Genomic DNA, 20,523 nt, shown 5'->3' with positions numbered 1-20,523 from the left:
AAAGTGCTTTAATCTTTGGAATTCCCTCCCTAAACCCCTCTGCCTCTCCTCATTTAAGACACTCCTTTTAACCTACCTCTTTGAACAAGCTTCACCTGTCCTAATATCTCCTGAGTGTCAAATTTTAATTTGATAAATCATTCCTGTGAAGCCCCTTGGGATGTTTTCTTACATTAAAAGGTGCCATATAAATGCAGATTGTTGTCATTGAGATGTCTCAAGTAGGGAAACACTATATAAATGCAGGGATATATGTATCTAATTCACAGCAAAGCATAAAGTATAAAAACTGAACATAACACACTAGCTTACCTTTGTGCCGGAGCCTGCTTAGAGTTCTGTTGGTATTTAGAAATAAGTCACCCAACCCCATCAGGAGTTCCACACTGATCAGTGTCTTTACCAATTGAACCACTGGGGGAAGCTCCAATACATTCTGTTTGATGTATGAATATGTTGAAGGAAAGAAAAAACTTACATTTATATATAAGATGTCCCAAAGCACTTCATAGCCAATCAGGCACTGTTGTAAAGTAGGGAGACATGGCAGCCAATTAGTGCACAATAAGCTCCTATAAAGAGCAATATGATAACAACCAGATCATCTGTTTTTTTTTAGTAATGTTGGTTAAGGGATAAATATTTCCTGGACTCCGGGGAAAACTCCCCTGCTCTTCTTCGAAATAGTTCCATGGGATCTTTTAAATCTACCCGAGAGAGCAAATGGGCCTTTAGTTTAATGTCTTTTAGGGGTGATTCCACGCCCCAATGCTTCAAAATTAATGCAAACAAAACTGGGTACTAATTGCCAGTGCCTACGAATGAATGGCACAGCTTAAAGCGGCACGCCGCATCTACCAAGTAATTCTACCCAATCACCTTGTTCTATACTTATGCTGCCAGCTCTTCAAATACCATCTGTTGTCTTCTTATGTTGGGTATATACTGTTCGGATGAGATGCCAAACTGAGACCCCATCTGCCCTCTCAGGTGAATGTAAAGGATCCCACGGCACTATTTTAAAGAAGAGCAGAGAGGGTTCTCCCTAGTGTCCTGGCCCATCAACATCACCACAAAACAGATTAGCTGCTCATTTATCTAATTGTTGTTTGTGGGATCTTGCTGTGCTCAAATTGGCTGCCACATGTCCCTACATTACAACAGTGACTGCACTTCAGAAGTACTTCACTGGCTGTAAACTGTGTTGGGGCGCATGAGGTTGTGAAAGATCCTATATAAATGCAAGTCTTTCTTTATTAGGACCAACATTCCGCAAAATATTTAATACAAGTGCAAGACATTTATTGTGTACAGTTTGAGGTGGCAGTTTGGCCCGGCGTGGTGTTGGTCCCTTGTTACTTTTGCTTTGTTTCATAGTTGATACTTAACCTTGCCACAGCTTCTAAGTGATTGCTTTCTGCAAAGAACAGACAGGCTGGCCATCCTGGGATGTGGATGGTGAGGGCCTTGCTTGAGAATCGGCCAAGCCCCCAATAATGGTTGGTGCGGCCTCCTTTAAGCCACTTCCCGGTACACCAGGTATTTTTTCAGGAGGGGTGGGTGGATAGGGGTGGTGGTGGTAAGGGCTGGACAGGTAAGAGCACCTTAAATTGTGTGCCCCCTCTCACGGGAGACCTTGCAGGAGGGATTACTCCTGGCATGTAAATCCCTTACCTCAATAATGTCCAGTTCCACAGCAATTTTACAGAGTAATCAGCTCAGCTTGCTTTCCTGGCCCTTACCTTCCTGAAATTTGAAGGTCAGAGCTGATTTAGAGGATTAGTAATGTTCCTTTTCATTGTCTGGCAAATTGTATGGAAGATTTCGATTAATTCTAGAAATTCAAAGAGGAGGTAATGAAACTTAAAGAAATGGAGAAAGGGGAGACATTGGATGATGAAAAGCAGGATGTGTAAAACAAGAAGATTTTAATATCATTTTTAAAATGGTCCCTATTTAAACAACAAAAAGAAATCAAGTTCTTTTGACCACACATCACTGCAGTTTATTGCTCTTCAATAGCTTAGTACCAAATGAATAATGCGACCTACATCTGTAGCTAACTTCAATCTGCCTATAAAACATAGGAAAAAGCTCGTTAAAGCCTGGCCACTAGTTGCTAAGGGAGTTTGGCAAGATGGATCTAGGAAGATTCACAGACATAATGATTTGGCTCTTGCAAACTTGCAGCCACATCAGAGAGAGACTATTGTGCCATTGCAGCTTTTATATGAGGTTGAGTAACTCTGTTCCCTGTTACAGGCTCATTCGAGCTGACTCAGAAGAGGCCACCTCAAGTTAAATAAAAATGTACATGGGTTTCCTCTGGGCACCACGTGAGGTGAAATCTTATAAGTGAGTTTATAAACAATGTACATCCTAACCCTGGTGCACATAGAGCACTATCCCCATAAGTGTTTAAGGAAAACCATTAACTTGCAGAATTATAAAGACTGGGCAGAACCCAGATGTTGTGAGTCATTTTTCTGAACAAGGCTAAAGGTGATAATCCTCACCTGTCACATAGCACCTTGGTGAAGGGCCAGACAGTAATTAATATATCTTTCTCCTCTCCCCATTCTCACTCTCTCCTCCCATGGATATCTCTCTAAATTCATGTTTAATTTGTACAATTTGCTGGTTGGGCCACAATTGGGAGTACTGCATTTAATTCTGCACACCCTATTCTAACAACAATGTAAAATCTTTAGAAAAGGTACAGTGAAGATCATAAAAACCAATAGGCTATTCGGCCCCTCAAGCCTGCTCCGCCATTCCATAAGATCATGGCCGACCTGATTGTGGCCTTAATTCCACTTTCCTGCCTGCCCCCCATAACCCTGGACTCCCTTGTAGATCACAAATCTGCCTAACTTAGCCTTGAATATATTCAATGACCCAGCCTCCACTGCTCTTTGGGGAAGAGAATTCCAAAGATTAACAACCCTCTGTGAGAAGAAATTTCTCCTCATCTCTGTCTTAAAAGGAGAACCCCTTATTTTGAAACTGTATGCTCTAGTTGTAAATTCCCCCATGATGGGAATTGTCCTCTCAGCATCTACCCTGTCAAGCCCCCTCAGAATCTTATATGTTTCAATAAGATCACCTCTCATTCTTCTAAACTCCAATGAGTATAGGCTCAACCTGCTCAACCTTTCCTCATAAGACAAACACCTCATCCCAGGAATCAGCCTAGTGAACCTTCTCTGAACTGTTTCCAATGCAATTAATCCCTTAATTAAGGAGACCAAAACTGTACACAGTACTCTTGGTGCAGTCTCACCAATGTCCTGTACATTTGTAACAAGACTTCCCTACTTTTCTGTTCCATTCCCCTTGCAATAAATGCCAACATTCCATTTGCTTTTCTAATTACTTGCTGTACCTGCATGCTAACTTTTCGTGATTCATGAATGAGGACACCCAGTGTTAATGGTAGTATAATTATGTTGTTAAAGATATACAGGTGAAGGGCATTGTTTAAGTAAGAGTGGATATAAAGTCAGCCTGCTGGGACATGGGAGAATAACACAGGTGACAGAGATGTGACAGATTCTGTGAATGAACCAGCTATCAAGAAAAGGATCTGTGTGTAGCTTCATTCTTTACCATTTGGCTTGGATCCGTATAAAACCCAGATTCCTCTGTACTGCAGCATTCTGCAGTCTCTCTCCATTTAAATTATATTCTGCTTTTCTATTCTTCCCGCCAAAGTGGACAACCTCACATTTCCCCACATTATACTCCATCTGCCAAATGTTTGCCCACTCACTCAGCTATCTATATTTCTGGAGACACTTTGGGAGGAATTTTATGCTCTCCCCTGCAGTGAGTTTGGAGGTGGGGAGAGCATAAAATCAGGTGTGATGGTGGTGGGGGAACCCCACCACCTTCCCGCCTCCGTCAAAGTTAAGCCCAGGCAGGAAGGCCTGTGAACGGCCTTCCCGCTCCGCCACCAATTGAGGGCCTTAACTGGGCAATTAACCCCTCATCCTGCCACAGCTGCAATTAGCCATGTGGCGGTAGCCCTTTCGCTGCATGGGAAGCACGGCACGAGAAACTGTGTTGGCTGCTTCCCAGCTCCGGCGGGTTGGAGGAGGTGGTCCCTCATTAAAAGGCACAGTGCCTGAATGAGGGATCCAGCATCGGGAAGAGGGGCCTGCTGAGAGCCACCCCCTGCCCTTGCTATTGACCCCCCTACATCCCCCTTCCCCGCGACCCCCCAGCCCGCGAGACCCCTCCCGCCTTGACCTATCTGTGGCCTTGGTCCAGCGCCGCTCCTGGGCCTCGGGTAGTTGCTCAACTGGCAGCAGCCACCGCCGCCGCTGATTGGCCGGCAGCTCACCAAGGGCGGGACCTCTGTCGCTGGGGTCTTTGATCCCGTGGAAGGCCTGTCACGGTCCACTTAAGTGCTTAATTGGCGCTAGATTCGGCGGGCCCTTCCACAGATGAGGCGACACAGGGTTCTCGGCGTCGCTTTTTCCAGGCATCGAGACCCCCATCACCAGGATAAAATCCCAGCCCTTATGTCCTCCTCACAACTCGCTTTCCTACCTATCTGTATAGTCCACAAATTTGGCTACAATACACTCTGTCCCTTTATCCACGTCATTAATATAAATCGTAAATATTTGAGGCCCCAGCACCCTGTGGCACTCCACTAGTTACAGTTTGCCAACCTGAAAATGCCCCATTTATCCAGACTCTCTGTTTCCTGTTACTTACCAATCCTCTATCCACGCCAATCTATCACCCCCAACACCATGAGCTCTTGTCTTGTGCAGTAACCTTTCAGGTGGCACCTTATTGAAAGCCCTTTGGAAACCCAAATACACTACATCTACTTGTTCCCCTTTATCCAACTAACTCGTTACATCCTCAAAGAACCCTAATAAACTTGTCAAACATGATTTCCCTTTCATAAAACCATGTTGACTCTGCCTGATTGCATTATGATTTTCTAAATGTTTTGCTACTACTTCCTTAATAATGGATTCCAGCATTTTCCCAGTGACAGATGTTAGGCTAACTGGCCTATAGTTTCCTGCTTTCTATCTCCCCCCTTTCTAGAGTGGTACCAGGAATGGAAGGGTAGAGTTCCAAAAAAAGAGAAATCTGGGTTTCTTTTCACTGGAAGAAAGTGGGCTAAGATGAGAGCTAATAGATATTTTCAAAATGATAAAATGTTTTATGATGTAAATAGTGAAAGATGGTTTCCTCTGATTTGTGGACAACGGGAAAGAAAGTCACTGTTGTAATGTAGGAAACGTGACAGCAAATTGGTGCACAGCAAGCTGTCACAACTAGCAATGTGATAATGACCAGATAATCTGTTTTAGTGATGTTGGTTGAGGGATAAATATTGGCCAGGACACCAAGGAGAACTCTCCTGTTCTTCTTCAAAACATTGCCATGGGATCTTTTACGTCCACCTGACAGGGCAGACAGGACCTCGATTTAACATCTCATCCGAAAGATGGCACCTTCGACAGGGCAGCATTTTCTTGCTACTGCATTGGGAGTTTCAGCCTGGATTTGTGCGTTCCAGTCTCTGGATTGTAGCTTGAATCCAAAGCCTTCGACTCAGAGGGGACAGTGTTACCCACTTAGCTACAGCACCGCCCCAAAAACAATTTATGCTTGAAGATTTCACACCTGGGATATCCACACAAACACACTCCATGCAGCAGGAGCCACCAGACAGTGATCAGGAGCAGCAACCCTGACTGAAGCCCAGAAGCGTGTTGAGGCCTGGTGTAGCAGACCCCCAACTGCTGTCTTGACTGGGGTTGAGCTCATTTAGCACCAGCCAGGAATCCAACTGCCTGTTGAACTGTTGGCTGGCGTCACTTTCCCAAGCCAAATATTTTGGTGCCACACTATTCCCTATCTCACTTTGCAATTAATACAGTTTCCACACCCACCCCTCCTCAGATAAGCATAGTCTTGTTTAACCATGTCTACTGATAGGACCTAGCAAAGCCTGATAACACGAGCGATCGGATGCTGTCACAAACAGAAAGGCAGACACAGTGGCAACATTTTTTTTGGTGTCTCAGCCTCTTTCCCTCTAAAAATAACAGACCAGCATCAAAATAATAATAGGTAAAGAATTGAGACAGTTAATGACATGGTACATCCGAGACCAATTGGCCACATTGAGCTATGTAAAGGGACAATAGTCATGCCAATGTCCCAATCGGAATTGTGCCTCCTCTAATCCACTACATTTCTTTTTAATTTGCTCTTTTTTTTAAATAAAATCCTTGTCTTCAATAGACTTGAACTTTTTCTTTGTACAAGTTGTATAGGCCCTGAGGAAATATCCTGGACAGAGAGAGCAACTTGCATTTAAATAGCGCCTTTAACATAGTGAAATGACACAAGGTGCTTCACAGGAGCGCTAGCAAACAAAATCTGACAGCGAGTCACATAAAGATAGGACAGGTGGCCAAAAACTTGGTCAAAGAGGTAGGTTTAAGCAGCGTCTTAAAGGAGGAGAGAGGCGACGAGGTTTAGGGAGGGAATTCCAAAGCTTAGGGCCTTGGCAACTCAAGGCATGGCTGCCAATGATGGGTTGAGGGAGTGGGGGATGTGCAGGAGACCAGAGTTGGAGGAGTGCAGAGATCTCAGAGGGTTGTAGGGCTGGAGAAGTCAGGGAAATATTGCGGGGATGAGGCCATGAGGCATTTGAACACATGGATGAGAATTCTTTTTTACTCAAGGCATTTCCATACTGAGAGCCCGTGTAGGTGAGCACACAGGTGAGTCAGAGTGAAGAAGTCCACCATGGCAGGACCTTGCCCAAGTGGCTACTCATCATGGCTGAGCTGAGACCGTGGGTGTCATCAATTTATTCAACTATGAGGGGCATCACAACTATGCCTGATCCAGTCCTCAGTCAGGACAAAGGTAATGGGGGCCTACAACTGGCCTTGGTATTCCTGGGCTAGGATGCGGTGGGGGATGGGAACATCAGCCATGTTTCTAATTGCTTTCCAGCAACTCCCCTTGCCCACTTGTGGATGGTGGGTGGGGAGAGGATTGGTCTCAGCTGCGCTGTCTTTCACAGTCAAATAGCCCAACAACACTCACTATGCAGCTTACCCACGACATGTCTGGTAGGTCTGCAGGGACCAGTGAATCCCATAGCCCAAGGAGAGCCTGGGCTTTCAGGAGAGCAGGGAAGAAAATTGAAGGGGGGGGATACGGAAACTCGAGGAAAATAGCATATGGAAAATGAATCAGCGTCTGAGCAAATGTATTCCTCAAATGAACGTTCTTATTAAGAGGGGCCCTGGTAATAAGTAGCTGGGGCATACCATAGGACTGAGTCCTTAAGGCCTCATAAAAACTTAAAAATAGCAATCGACAAAGCTACAGACTTGAGAATCACAGAGGAGCCTGTACCCTGTGTATAATCAGTCTCCTGGTTACAGGATTAGTGTTGAGTACTGCGGCTGTATGATACGAAGCAGGTATAATTATAGCTTATTCAACGAGTAGGCCTCATATTTTTCACTACTGTGCAACTAAGGATTTACATGTAGTGGTAGAGGTCACAGACAGTAATCTTTAGGTGTGTGTGGAAAGTAAATGGCTTATATTTTTGCGTATTTTGTTTTGCTGAAAGCATATGCTTCATTGCTGAAACAGTCATATCCTGGAAATTGCACCGTGTTCCATTATCACGTGAACTTTTAATGTGTTCATATCAAAACCTCTTTTCAGCTGTTTTATCAGTTGCATTAATCCTTTTAAAATAAATGTGATGCGGTGCAGATTCCAGGGTTTTTTTTACAGCTAGTTAATCTCATAGAATTGATCAGAGACAAAAAAAAGTATCTTTATCTTCCTGAAACTACTTTTCTACTTCCCATTTAATTCTGTGTATTTCCTTCTTTCAGCTTGTCATCCATTCTTTCCATTTTCTCTCGTTCTGTATGCCACTCACACATTTACTTCTTTACCATCTCGGTATCTGTTAATCCTTTATTCTTTCTCAGACCGTCTCTCTTTCTCTTTCTCTCAGTCCACTATGTCTTCCCTGCTGCTTGTCTTTTACACATTCATGCTATACAACTCTCCCACCTCTTGTGTGTCATCTGTGGCTCAGTGGGTAGCTCTCTTGCATGTGGGGTAAACGGTTGTGGGGTAAAAGGTTGTGTGCTCAAGTCCCCTCGAGCATGAAAATATAGGCTGACGTTGCAGTATTGAAGGAGTGCTGTGCTGTTGGAGGTGCTACCTCTCAGATGAGATGTCGAAATCAATGCCCCATCTGCCCTCTCAGCTAGATAATAGGAGATCCTGTGGTGCTATTTTGAAGAGCAGGGAAACCCAACAGAATTCAAGTGTTCAAACTTCAAGGCATCCAAAAGAGATACTGTGTAATAGCGAAAATAGCCAAAAGACTCCACAATCCCTGCTTGGGAAGAAATGACTGGCAGCTTTCCCACGAAACTGTGGGCCAGAGAGTATAGCACACTGACATCAAACTTGGAGAATTTATCCCATCTCCCTCCTCTTTCCAATGTCTGTACAAATCTATATTGAATCTATCCTGCCATCATAGGCGGCACAGTGGCACAGTGGTTAGCACTGCAGCCTCACAGCTCCAGCGACCCGGGTTCAGTTCTGGGTACTGACTGTGTGGAGTTTGCAAGTTCTCCCTGTGACCATGTGGGTTTCCGCCGGGTGCTCCGTTTTCCTCCCACCGCCAAAGACTTGCAGGTTGATAGGTAAATTGGCCATTGTAAATTGCCCTTAATGTAGGTAGGAGAATGGTAGGGAATATGGGATTAATGTAGGATTAGTATAAATGGGTGGTTGATGGTCAGCACAGACTCGGTGGGCCGAAGGGCCTGTTTCAGTGCTGTATCTCTATAATCACCTTGATCATTGTCAACCTCACCGTGGCCATGATCACAGTCAAACTCTCTGTAGCTTCTAACCCACATGTGACTCGAAAGTTGGATTCCTCTTTCTGCTAAAAGAGTGGAGATCAGAACCTGGTACAAATGCATCAAGCATCGTTAGGTTAACATTGACGACACTCATTTCTACCCTTGGTGTGGTGGAAACACCATCTCTGACCATATCGTGGAAGCAGGCAAGGGTTGGGAATTGCATGTCAGCAGCCATTAAAGACGAGGCTTGAGTTAACTGCAGCTGCAGTTGATTTAATCGGGAATGCCAACCAATGATAGCTGCCCACTGAATGTACACGTCGAAATTTTTGTGCTGCATTGTAACAATAACAGTATGTTTTTGTGCTTCAGTCTGTCAGGGAGTCTGTCCTTTACTGTGGTTATAAAAAATCATTTTCGAGGAGGAGCGAGGAAAGATTTTTGTTGATACAACGTAAATTATATATAGTGGGTATTTTCTTGGCCTGGGTTTAACGATTTTATGCATTTTGCTGGTTTCAAAAATATGCCAAGAAAACAGAGAAAAGAAAGGGAAATATGCTTCTGATTATAACAAATGTAATCCATGGAATTGGGCCATTAAATAAAGGTTGCCCGCTTAAAGGGGTATTGCCTTGCCTTCCGAGGTCAGTTTGTGGCACTTTCATCTCACAATGTTGTGGCTTCATAATTGTGTTGCAGGACTCTAAATAAAGAAGGTTGACAGTCTGATGCAGTATGGAGGGGGTGCTGCAGTGTCAGAGGTGCCATCCATCAGGGTGAATCAAGGCATCACCACTTGCTCACGTGGATGTTAAAGATCCCACTGCACAATTCAAAGAAAAGCTGGCTGTTCAGAGGGGAGATTTCTCCTGATGGGCAATCTTTTCGTGCACCATTAAGGTAAATACTCACGTAAATATAAGGGATTGACCCATTTAAATTTGCAAATGACCCCCTACCACACCCCCAACATCAGACAATTTCCCCTCTGATGTTCTGAGCCAGCATTCCTCTCTCAATCAATAGCAGCCAAAAGAGTTACTAATTTCATTGCTATTTATGGGATCTTGCTGTGTGAATATAGCTGTTGCAAAATGCCAACTTACAAAGGTCACTAAGCTTCAAAATAATTCATGATCAGGTAGATTTTACAAATGCGTCTTGTGTCCTATAGGGACAAATTCAGTCCTGGAGGCTAGAGCATCATCTGCATTCTTCTGTCTATTCATTCTGGAGGGCTGCACCGATCTCTCTGCTCCTGAATTCACAGTAGATGACCCCCCTTCATGCAAAGCTAATTCCTATAAGTCTAACCTAGTGTGTGACTTGGGAGATGTTCCTGAGAGATGTGATCATTGCTATGTAATTGCAAGATTTTCCTCAGGCAGATTTTGATTCAGTTCATTCCTTGGAACCACCTGTTCTGTGAACTCACTCTTGTCCAGCGAAAGCTTTAATGTGCTCTGTTCCTTTTGAACAGGGGTTGCTCATTCTGCACCAGATACCAGGTTCAATCCCAGCTCTGTGCTCCCTACATATCCGGCAACACGTCAAATTTAATATTTTTGATGGTCAAATCACTCCCCTCGCTATCTCTGTAACCTCCTCCAGCTGCACAACCTCCAAACACCCCTTCAATTCTGCTTGTGCAGAATCCTCCGATTTCCTTCATCCCACCATTGGCAGCCATGCCTCCAGCTGCCATGGCCCTAAGCTCTGGAATTCCCTCCCTAAACCCCTTCAACTCGCTCTCCTCCTTTAAGGCGCACATTAAAAATCTATCTCTGTGACCAAGCTTTTGGTCACCGGTCCTAATAATTCCTTATGTGGCTTGGTATTCAACGGTTGGGCGAGGGAGTGGGATAGTAATCACCCAGGGTTCCTGGCCCTGATCAGTTTTCAGCGGTTCCTGCTCAAATGCCTGGTTAAAGTGCCACTGTCAAGTAATTCTAGCAACACTCACTCACTGACTAGACACAAACTTGAAGAATGAGCAGAGATATAAAAAAGGGAGGAAATAGTTCAGAAATCTGAAATTTAAAAAAATATTGAAAATGCAACCACAAGTCCACGACCATCTGTGTAGCCAAAGCACAAGCTGGCATTGTGGGTATAGATCCTCTCTGCTTGAATCGAGAGTTCAGCTGAATGTTCTACTCCCAAAACGTTAAGCTGCCATTTCATTTTGCGGATCTGTTGCAAACTTCCAGCATTTTCTGTTTTGTTTAAACAAAGGCGACTTAAGTGAAGTCTGCAGACCCTGACAGTACCACCTCAGTAAGAATCACCTTTTTCAGGGCAGTCGTGGGGCGGTGGAGGTGCCCGTGAGTTTTAAAATGCACTTGGACGATATCATTTGTAGCACATCTGGGCAAACATCATTGGAAAGGGTGGCCAAAATATAGTGTTTTAGCCCCTTCAACTGCTCCACCTCAGAGCTTGGGATAGGGGCTAATTTTCTGAGCAAGATGAGGATTTCTCACAGGGCAGGGTCTGACCACTCAGGACTGATGACAGCTTACTGTGCCCACTAAGGTTTAATTAGCACGTAAGTAACTCCGCAGTTCAGGAAATGACAGCAACTGTGATTGACTTCACATTAGCCAGTGGCTGGTAGAAATCTCTCGGGCCTTGCTTATCTTCCCTAAAAGACGACTTTTAACGTCTGAGAACTGTTCAGTGAACTTTCATGTTGTTGTTTTTGAATAGCTGCCTTTTTTACTGCCATCCTCACACAGACTTAGCGTCACTGAGACTCCAGTAGGGAAAGATTGCCTGCTTTACTAGTGTGTGTGTGTATGTTCTGTTCTGTAGCCTGTTATCTCATGTCTCTCCTGTCTCCATGCTTTTCCTGTTTAAAGACATTTGCTGATTTTTCTGTACTATTTCTTTCCCTTTTAGAAGCACCAGACATTGCCATGTTGGAGATGAGCTCCCTGGTGCCTCCAGTCCTCTCGCCATAGATTAGATACAGTGGCTGTCTGCTGACGCAGACGCTGAGTTGTATGCCCTTCTGTCGCACGCAATCAGTTTAGAAAAACATCATTGGGAACGAGTGGGCTGGGTAATATAATTGGATACAAGTTCCCTTGATTGATTAGATGTAAAAGCTCTTTATCTTGTACAAATTAAAGGCAGAATTAAACAAAAACAGTGGCTCACTCGACAGTTCATTTGGATTAAATGGACAATAACCGGGATACAAAAGCCAGGGAAGTTCCAGGTTCGATCCAGATTGGGACTGAGTTAGTCCATCTCAGTCGGGATGCTAGACTCCAGTCGACTTTAGAGCCCCCGGGTTATATCGTGAAAAACCAACCAGGATTTCCAGTGGCTGTTTGTGGGAGCTTGCTGTGCGCAAATATACTGCCATCTTTCTGACAGTGACTACACTTCAAAAGTACTTCATTGACTGCAAAGTGCTTTGGAACGTCCTGAGGTCATGCAAGGGAGTTTAGAAATGCAAAACTGCAGCGGTTCAAGAAGGTGGCTCACCACCACCTTCTCAAGGGCAACTAGTACTGCCCAATAAATGCTGACTTTGCCAGCAACATCCACATTCCATGACTGAATAAATTTAAAAATGCGCCCAATCACAATGCAGGTGTGCAGATGTTGGATGATAGTTTATCCTGGATTCCCCCTATGACCCAATAGTCTGCTGGTGTCACTGAGGTTCACACAAGCCACTTCAGTGATGTACCAGAGACCACTTGGCACCTGAAGAACAGTATTCCAAGAAAGGGGAAAATTAGTGAGAGGGATAAGGCAAAATTAGACAGGCATCAAATATTGTATTCTAAGCCTCTCCAAGGTTCTGATGCGAGCTGGTAAAAAGTGCACTTTAGAAGTATATATAGGTCTTTCCACTAAAATACATGTAAGAGAATGTTTCAAGGTAATTATTTCAGGAACAATTGCTATCAGGCACTGTCAGGAGAGGGTTGTTAAACCAGCCTGCACAATATGTATTATCCTGCATCGAAATCTATACAGAAAGAAAGAACTTGCATTTTTATAGCGCCTTTCACAACCTCAGCATGTCCCAAAGCACTTTACAGCCAATGAAGTACTTTTAGAATGTAGTCACTGTTGTAATGTAGGAAACACGGCAGCCAATTTGCTCACAGCAAGCTCCCACAAACAGCAAACATCTATTTTTGTGATGTTGGTTGAGGGATAAATATTGACCAGGACACCGGGGAGAACTCTCCCGTTCTTTTTTGAAATAGTGCCATAGGATCTTTTACATCCTCCTGAGAGGGCACGCAGAGCCTCAGTTTAACGTCTCATCTGAAAGACGTAGTTTTATTAGCCGTATGATCTACTGAACCCATGCTTGGTCACGGTTTCATATTTGTCACAAGCCTTCTGCAGCCTCACCCAAGTGCGAAGGGTCTCAACAATTCTGCCCAGCCCCCCCGGAATAAAGTCAGCTGGGACTCCGCGCTCCTGGTCGCTTTCCAATGACTGTCAGGCATTGGGTGAAGACAGGCCTAGGCCACAGCTGTGATGCCTCCACGGTTAAATTCACTGTCTAGGCACTGGAAGATAGCCAGTCTTTGTCAAACTGCCTCCCAACAAGGGTCCTGAGAGCAGAGAATTGAAGGGAAAGACAATCTGTCAAAGCAATAGTCTACGCACACCGCACACCGCACACAATGATAATTGCAACATGGTCATTCCCTCTTCCAAATATTCATCGGCACGTAGAACAAAATTGCCGAGCAGACCAAGTTTTCTGTTCCAAGATATGGTAACATGACTGTTTCCAATTACGCTAAATAGAGAAAGGTTTGGAACCCTGGAAAAAATATACACTTAATATAAGCAATTATTGTCAATGCGTTATGCTCCAAGTTTGGAGCTGGAACACTCAAATACAGAGTGTTTATTACTGAATGCATGAAACAGATCATTGGCAATGGAGCACTGGGCCTGTCTGTCATTCTTCACCCCAAAAAAGGCAAAGCATTCACGTCCATTCTTGGCATTGCTATCTCTATTATGTCTGTGCGACTATGCTTATTGTTGCCTAGAATTTACCCTCCGTTCTTCCTTTATCCAGACCTACAACACTCCGAGATCTCTGCGCTCTGCCAATTCTGGCCTCTTGCATAAAAATTTAAGAACTCGGAGCAGGAGTAAGCCATTCGGCCCCTTGAGCCTGCTCTGCTATTCAGTAAGATCACAGCTGATCTTCTGCATCAACTCCACTTACCCGCCCTATCCTCATATCCCCTGAATCCTTTGCACATCCCTAATTTTCATTGCTCTATCATTGGCAGCTGTGCCTTCAGCCGCTTACACCCTGAGCTCTGGAATTCCCTCCTTAAACATCTCTGCCTCTCTCTCTCCTCTTTTCAGATGCACCTTCAAACCTATCCCTTTGACCAAGCTTTTGGTTGCCTGTCCTAATAACTCCAGCTTTGGCTCATGGTAAATTTTGTTTGATAATTGTTCCTGGGACATTTTCACTATGTTAAAGGCACATTGTTATTGTTCCTGTTGATTAAGTTCTAACTACTTCATCCGATCTTCCCTAAAGTTTTACTATGTTGAAATCTGGACTCATCTCACCATCTTCTACCCTAATTCGTTCTGTCCCAGGGCCTTGAATCTGGAAGTCCTCACCTCTTCAGTCTTCCCTCCCCCCTGCAATTATTAGATCCATGGGGAAAACCCTCTGATGTACAGTCTGAGCTTAATAATAAAACAAGGCTAGTGAGATGGATTGCCTATCCCTAATTACCCTTGAACTGAGTGGCTTGCTAGGCCATTTCAGAGGACATTTAAGAGTCAGCTACATTTCTGTAGGTCTGGAATCACATGTAGGGCAGACCAGGTAAGGACAGCAGATTTCCTTCCCTCAAGGACATTAGTGAACCAGATGGGTTTTTACAACAATCGACAATGGTTTCATGGTCACCATTAGACTAGCTTTTTTTTATGCGGTTGCAATCGGGTTCTGGTTGGTATGCACTGACAAGATCTCCTGATATCACCTCAAAATTTGCCTGAGTAGATCACTTATTGTAGCTTTTTGTTTGAAGAGAGGGAGGAACCATGTTGAAGGGGATTGGCAAGGATGGAAATATGGGTGAGGCTCCAACTGATGCTGGGGGAGCAAATCATTCCTAATATCTTGTACAAATAATTCACATTTCCATTTTGTTTTAAATGCTGCTCCCTCCCAATCACTCCAACAGATACAATGCTGAAACACAGGATGGTGCATTTAGAGGATTATCCCACACCCTCTTATGTACCTTACATCATACGTCAGCTCAGTGCATAACGTTCACTCCTCTGTGTCAGAAGGTTGTGGGTTCAAGTCCTCATTCCAGAGACTTATGTATAAAATCTCAGCTGACATTCCCAGTGCAGTACAGTGATGTAAAAGATCCCACGGCGCCAATTTGAAGAAGAGCAGGGAATTTCTCCCCAGTGCCCTGACAAACAGCTATCTCTCAAATAACATCAGTAAAACAGATTATCTGATCAATATCACATTGCTGTTTGTGGGAGCTTGCTGTGCGCAAATCAGCTGCTGCTTTACCTACATTACAACATTGATTACATTTCAAAAGTACTTCATTGGCTGTAAAGCACTTTGCGACATCCTGAGGTTATGAAAGGCACTATATAAATGCATGTTTGTTCAGCATAGACGGTGCTTTACTCTACATCTAACCAGTGCTACCATTGATTGGCGCCAGCTCCCAGTGACTGGGATTGCCTGAATCCCCTGTCCACAGTTGGTTAATTGCTACCAAATGGAGTGTTTTGCCTAAAGAAGGGCAAAGGTGTGTGATTTTTAGGCTCGTTTCACATTTACCTAGAAGCTTGATGTATGAAGCGTTCAAATTCAGCGCAAGGAAAGGACATGGAGGTACAGCAAGTGAGATTGGAGAGGGATTTCAGTGAGGCACATTTGAGTTGAAATGGCTTTTTCTACTCCCCACCAACATTTGGGTCCAACCTCAATAGCTGCAAGAGACTGGGTTCAATGGGATCAAACTGACAAAGCTGAAGCCAGACCTACAATCAGTGAATCATGGAGTGATGCAACACAGAAGGCGGCCATTTGGTCCATCCAATTCATCCCACTGCCCTGCCTTTTCCCCATAGCTCGATAAATTCTTTCCCTTAAAGGACTTATCCAGTTCCCTTTTGAAAGTTAATATTGTATCTCCTTGCACCAGCCTTTTAAGCAGTGAGTTCCAGACCAAAGCAACTCACTGCATAAAAAATTTCTCCTCATTCGCCCTTGGTCCTTTTGCCTTCGGCCTGTGTCCTCTGGTTACTGAACTTGCTGCCAGTAAAAACAGTTTCTCCCTATGCACTCTACCAAACCCCACATGGTTTTGAACACATCTATTAAATCTCCATTTAGCTGTCTCTGCTCTAAGTAGAACGAGCCCAGTTTCGCCAGTCTAACCACAAAGCTGAAGTCCCTCATCCCTAGTACGAATCTAGTAACTCTCCTTTGCACTCTCTCCAAGGCTTTGCCATTCTTAATAGCTGTGGTGCCCAGAACTGGATGCAATACTCCAGCTGTGGCCTAACCAGTGTTTTTTAAAGGTTTATCATGTGTAAAATCTCCTGATTTTAGGACAAAAGCAAAATACTGCTAATACTGGAAATACTCAGCAGCTCTGTAGCATCTGTTGAGAGAGAAATATACGGACTAGGAGCAGGAGTAGGCTCTACGGCCCCTTGAGCCTGCTGTGCCATTCTATAAGATCTGTTTGTGGACATAACTCCACTTTCCTGCCTCCCCCTGATACCCTTCAACTCCCTTGTTTGTCAAGAATCTGTCTATCTCTGCCTTAAAAACATTCAATGACCCTGCCTCCACCGCTCTCTGAGGAAGAGAATTCCACAGACTCATGACCCTCTGAGAGAAAATATTTCTCCTCATCTCTGTCTTAAATGGGAGACCCCTTATTTATAAACTGTGTCTCCTAGTTTTAGTCTCTCCCACACGAGGAGAAACATCCTTTCAATATCCACCCTGTCAAGTCCCCTCAGGATCTTATACTTTCAATCAGATCACCTCTCATTCTTCTAAACTCCTATGAATACAGACCCAACCTGTCCAACTTTTCCTCATAAGATAACGCTCTCATCCCAGGAATCAGTCGAGTGAACCTTCTCTGAACTGCTTCCAATGCAATTATATCCTTTCTTAAGTAAGGAGACCAAAACTGTACAGAGTACTCTAGATGTGGTCTCACCAATGCCCTATACAACTGTAGCAAAACTTTTATAGAGTTTAACATTTCAGGTTTGTGACCTTTCATTAGGGGTTCTTATTAGCAACCAGAGTTTTGGATAGTAGTTGAGGTCTAATCAATTTGTGTTAAGAATTCTTGCCCCACTTGTGGAAGTGTGATGTCTGTTGGTTCTACAGGTCTATAAAAATGGTTGCAGACGTTTGTCTGTGTTTCCCTACCATAGAATTCTACTGCAAGTGGTGGCCCTTATATTATTTTGTGTGCGCACCAAATAATGAGCCAGTTAAAGGATGGAATAGTTTTGTTTCACTATGAGTTATTTTTGGGTACACAGCTGCTTTGAGTAAGGATGGGGATTATTATATGTTTTGTGTGCAATTTGGCTTGACTCTTTGAAGTTCTGGTTATTCCAGCAGCCAACCGCGATTGTTCACAGCCTATGGGAAAATGGTGCCAGAAAGCTATCTTCACCCTTGCAATGGCAACATAGTGAGCTGCACTGATCCTAACATCACTTCCAAGTCACTCCATGCATTAAGGACCTTAAATTTTGACAATACAATTTTAATCCTGACGGCCTCCTTAATGGCTCAGCAATAAAATGCACCACTCAAAAATATTCAGAACACAAAGGTCCCAGGATCAAAGGACAAACTCATTTCATTTACATCCAGTATGCAGCACAGAAACAGGCCATTCGGCCCAAATGGTCCATGCCAGTATTTATGCTCCACTTAAACCTCCTCCCACCCTAGTTCATCTCATTCTAGCAACATATCCTTCTATTCTTTTCTCCCTCATGTCTTTATCCAGCTTTCCCCTAAATGCATCTGTGCCATTCAGCTTAAACACTCCATGTTGTAGCGAGTTCCACATTCTAATCACTCTGCTGGTAAAGAAAGTTCTCCTGGATTCTTTATTAGACTTACCGGTGACTATCTTACATTGATGGCCTCTAGTTCCTGTCTCCCCACAAGTGGAAACATCTTTTCTACGTCTACCCCATAAAACCCTTTCACAATCTTGATTCTCTGAATCAAGTTACCCTTCAGCCTTCTCTTTCCTAGAGAAAAGAGCCACAGCCTATTCAGTCTTTCCTGAATGCGATAACCTCTCAATTCTAGCATCATCCTGGGATTTGTTTTTTGCACTGTCTCCAATGGCTCTGCATCCATTATATAATGGAGACCCGAACAGTGCAACTTTACTGCCACCAGTGAGGAACCCTGTGGAAAGTGGAGTCTGTTGGTAAATTCCTAATTGTTTATTTAGAAGACTTCAGAAACACAATAGTGGGAAGATTTGAGGAACTGTTTGACTTTTGGTTGCTAATTGTATATCAATTAGGTGTTAATTGTATTCAACTGGTGGGTATTAACTGCAGACTCACCTGTGTTCATTCATACATATAGCAACAGGCTGAACAAGCTGTCTGTGGACTGGAGGTACAAGATATGTAATGTGTGTCTCTGTAACTAAAAGCTCACAAGTGTATAGATATTAGATTCCTGTGTTCTATCATTTACTGCCTGGCTGTCTGAGTTGTAACAATGGTGACTTTATAGAGTTTTTAGGGTAGTAAATGGTCTAGAGATTCTACTTTGAAAATGCCATTACAAATTAAGCCATGATAATAGGGCAAAGGGGAGATGGGTTTAAACTAGAAAATGACAAAATTAGGGCTAATGTCTAGAAGTTTGTTTTCACACAAAGTGGGGGATGGAGGTCCCTGAAAGGTCAGTGACCTGAAACGTTAACTCTGCTTCTCTCTCCACAGATGCTGAGTATTTTCAGCATTTCTTGTTTTTATTTCAGGTTTTGAGCATCTGCAGTTTTTTGCTTTTATTTTAGTGGGGAATGGAGTCTCAGAGTCTGGGGTAAAAGACTCTGGGATCATTTAAGAACCACATGGGAGAACTGAAGGATTTTTCTGTAGGAGCTGGGATGGATCAAGAATGACTTTATTTCTACCAAACTTATGGCCTTGTGAAACTGCATCTGACCTGAGGGTGTTTGCTGGTGTTCTGATCAATATTTGTACCTCAACCAGCATCATTAAACAAATTATATGGTCATTAACTCATTTCTGTTTGTGGGATCTTGCCATGTTCAAATTAGCTGCTGCGTTTCCTACATTACAACAATGAATACACTTCAAAAAGTGCTTCATTAGTTGCAAAGCACTTTGGGAGGTTGTGAAAGGAGTTCTATAAATGCACACTTGTTTTCCTGTTCTCCTGCAGTGCCAGTTCCTGTGGACGTGTCAGACGCATAGATAATAAGTGCTGCCTGGTTTCATTCAAATGCCTACCCTTCACCACCCTGGAAGCCAAATCCAACCTTGTCCTCATTTGTCATCTGCACAACTAGACTTTTTTATTCATTCATGGGATGTGGATATCCCTGGCAAGGCCAGCATTTATTGCCCATCACTAATTACCCTTGAGAAGGTGGTGGTGAGCTGCCTTCTTGAACCGCTGCAGTCCATGTGGGGTAGGTATACCCACAATGCTGTTAGGAAGAGAGTTCCAGGATTTTCACCCAGCGACAGTGAAGGCACGGCGATATAGTTCCAAGTCAGGATGGTGTGTGACTTGGAGCAGAACTTGCAGGTGGTGCTGTTCCCATACGTCTGCTGCCCTTGCCCTCCGCGGTGGTAGAGGTCACAGGTGTGGAAGGTGCTGTTGAATGAGGCTGGGTGAGTTGCTGCAGTTCATCTTGTAGATGCTACAGACTGCTGCCACTGTGTGTCAGTGGTGGAAGGAGTGAATGTTTAAGGTGATAGATGGGGTGCCAAACAAGTGGGCTGCTTTATCCTGGATGATGTTGAGCTTCTTGAGTGTTGTTGGAGCTGCACCCATTCAGGCAAGTGGAGAGAATTCCATCCCACTCCTGACTTGTGCCTTGTAGATGGTGGACAGGCTTTGGGGAGTCAGGAGGTGAGTTACTCACTGCAGAATTCACAGCATCTGACTTGTTCTTGTAGCCACAGTATTTATGTGGTGGTTCAGTTAAGTTTCTGGTCAATGGTAACCCCCAGGATGTTGATGGTGGGAGATTCAATGATGATAATGCCGTTGAATGTCAAGAGGAGATGGTTAGATTCTCTCTTGTTGGAGATGGTCATTGCCTGGCACTTTGTGGTGCAAATGTTCTTTGCCACTTATCAGCCCAAGCCTGAATGTGGTCCAGGTCCTGTTCCACCAACTGAGATTTTCTCTCTGGTTGGCTGCCTCACTACCTGCCGCAGGTCCAGCCTGGCAGATATGTCCTTCAGATTTCAGCCAACTCGGTCACTATTGGTGCTCCCGAACCATTCATGGTGATGGTCAGTGAAGACCCCACCCAGAGTATATGTGCCCATGTTACCCTTA

The sequence above is a fragment of the Heterodontus francisci genome, chromosome 38 (genome assembly GCF_036365525.1).
Source record: "Heterodontus francisci isolate sHetFra1 chromosome 38, sHetFra1.hap1, whole genome shotgun sequence".
NCBI classification, from domain to species: Eukaryota; Metazoa; Chordata; class Chondrichthyes; order Heterodontiformes; family Heterodontidae; genus Heterodontus; species Heterodontus francisci.
The sequence above is the reverse complement of the archived record's forward strand: the minus strand, read 5'-3'. Positions refer to the sequence as shown.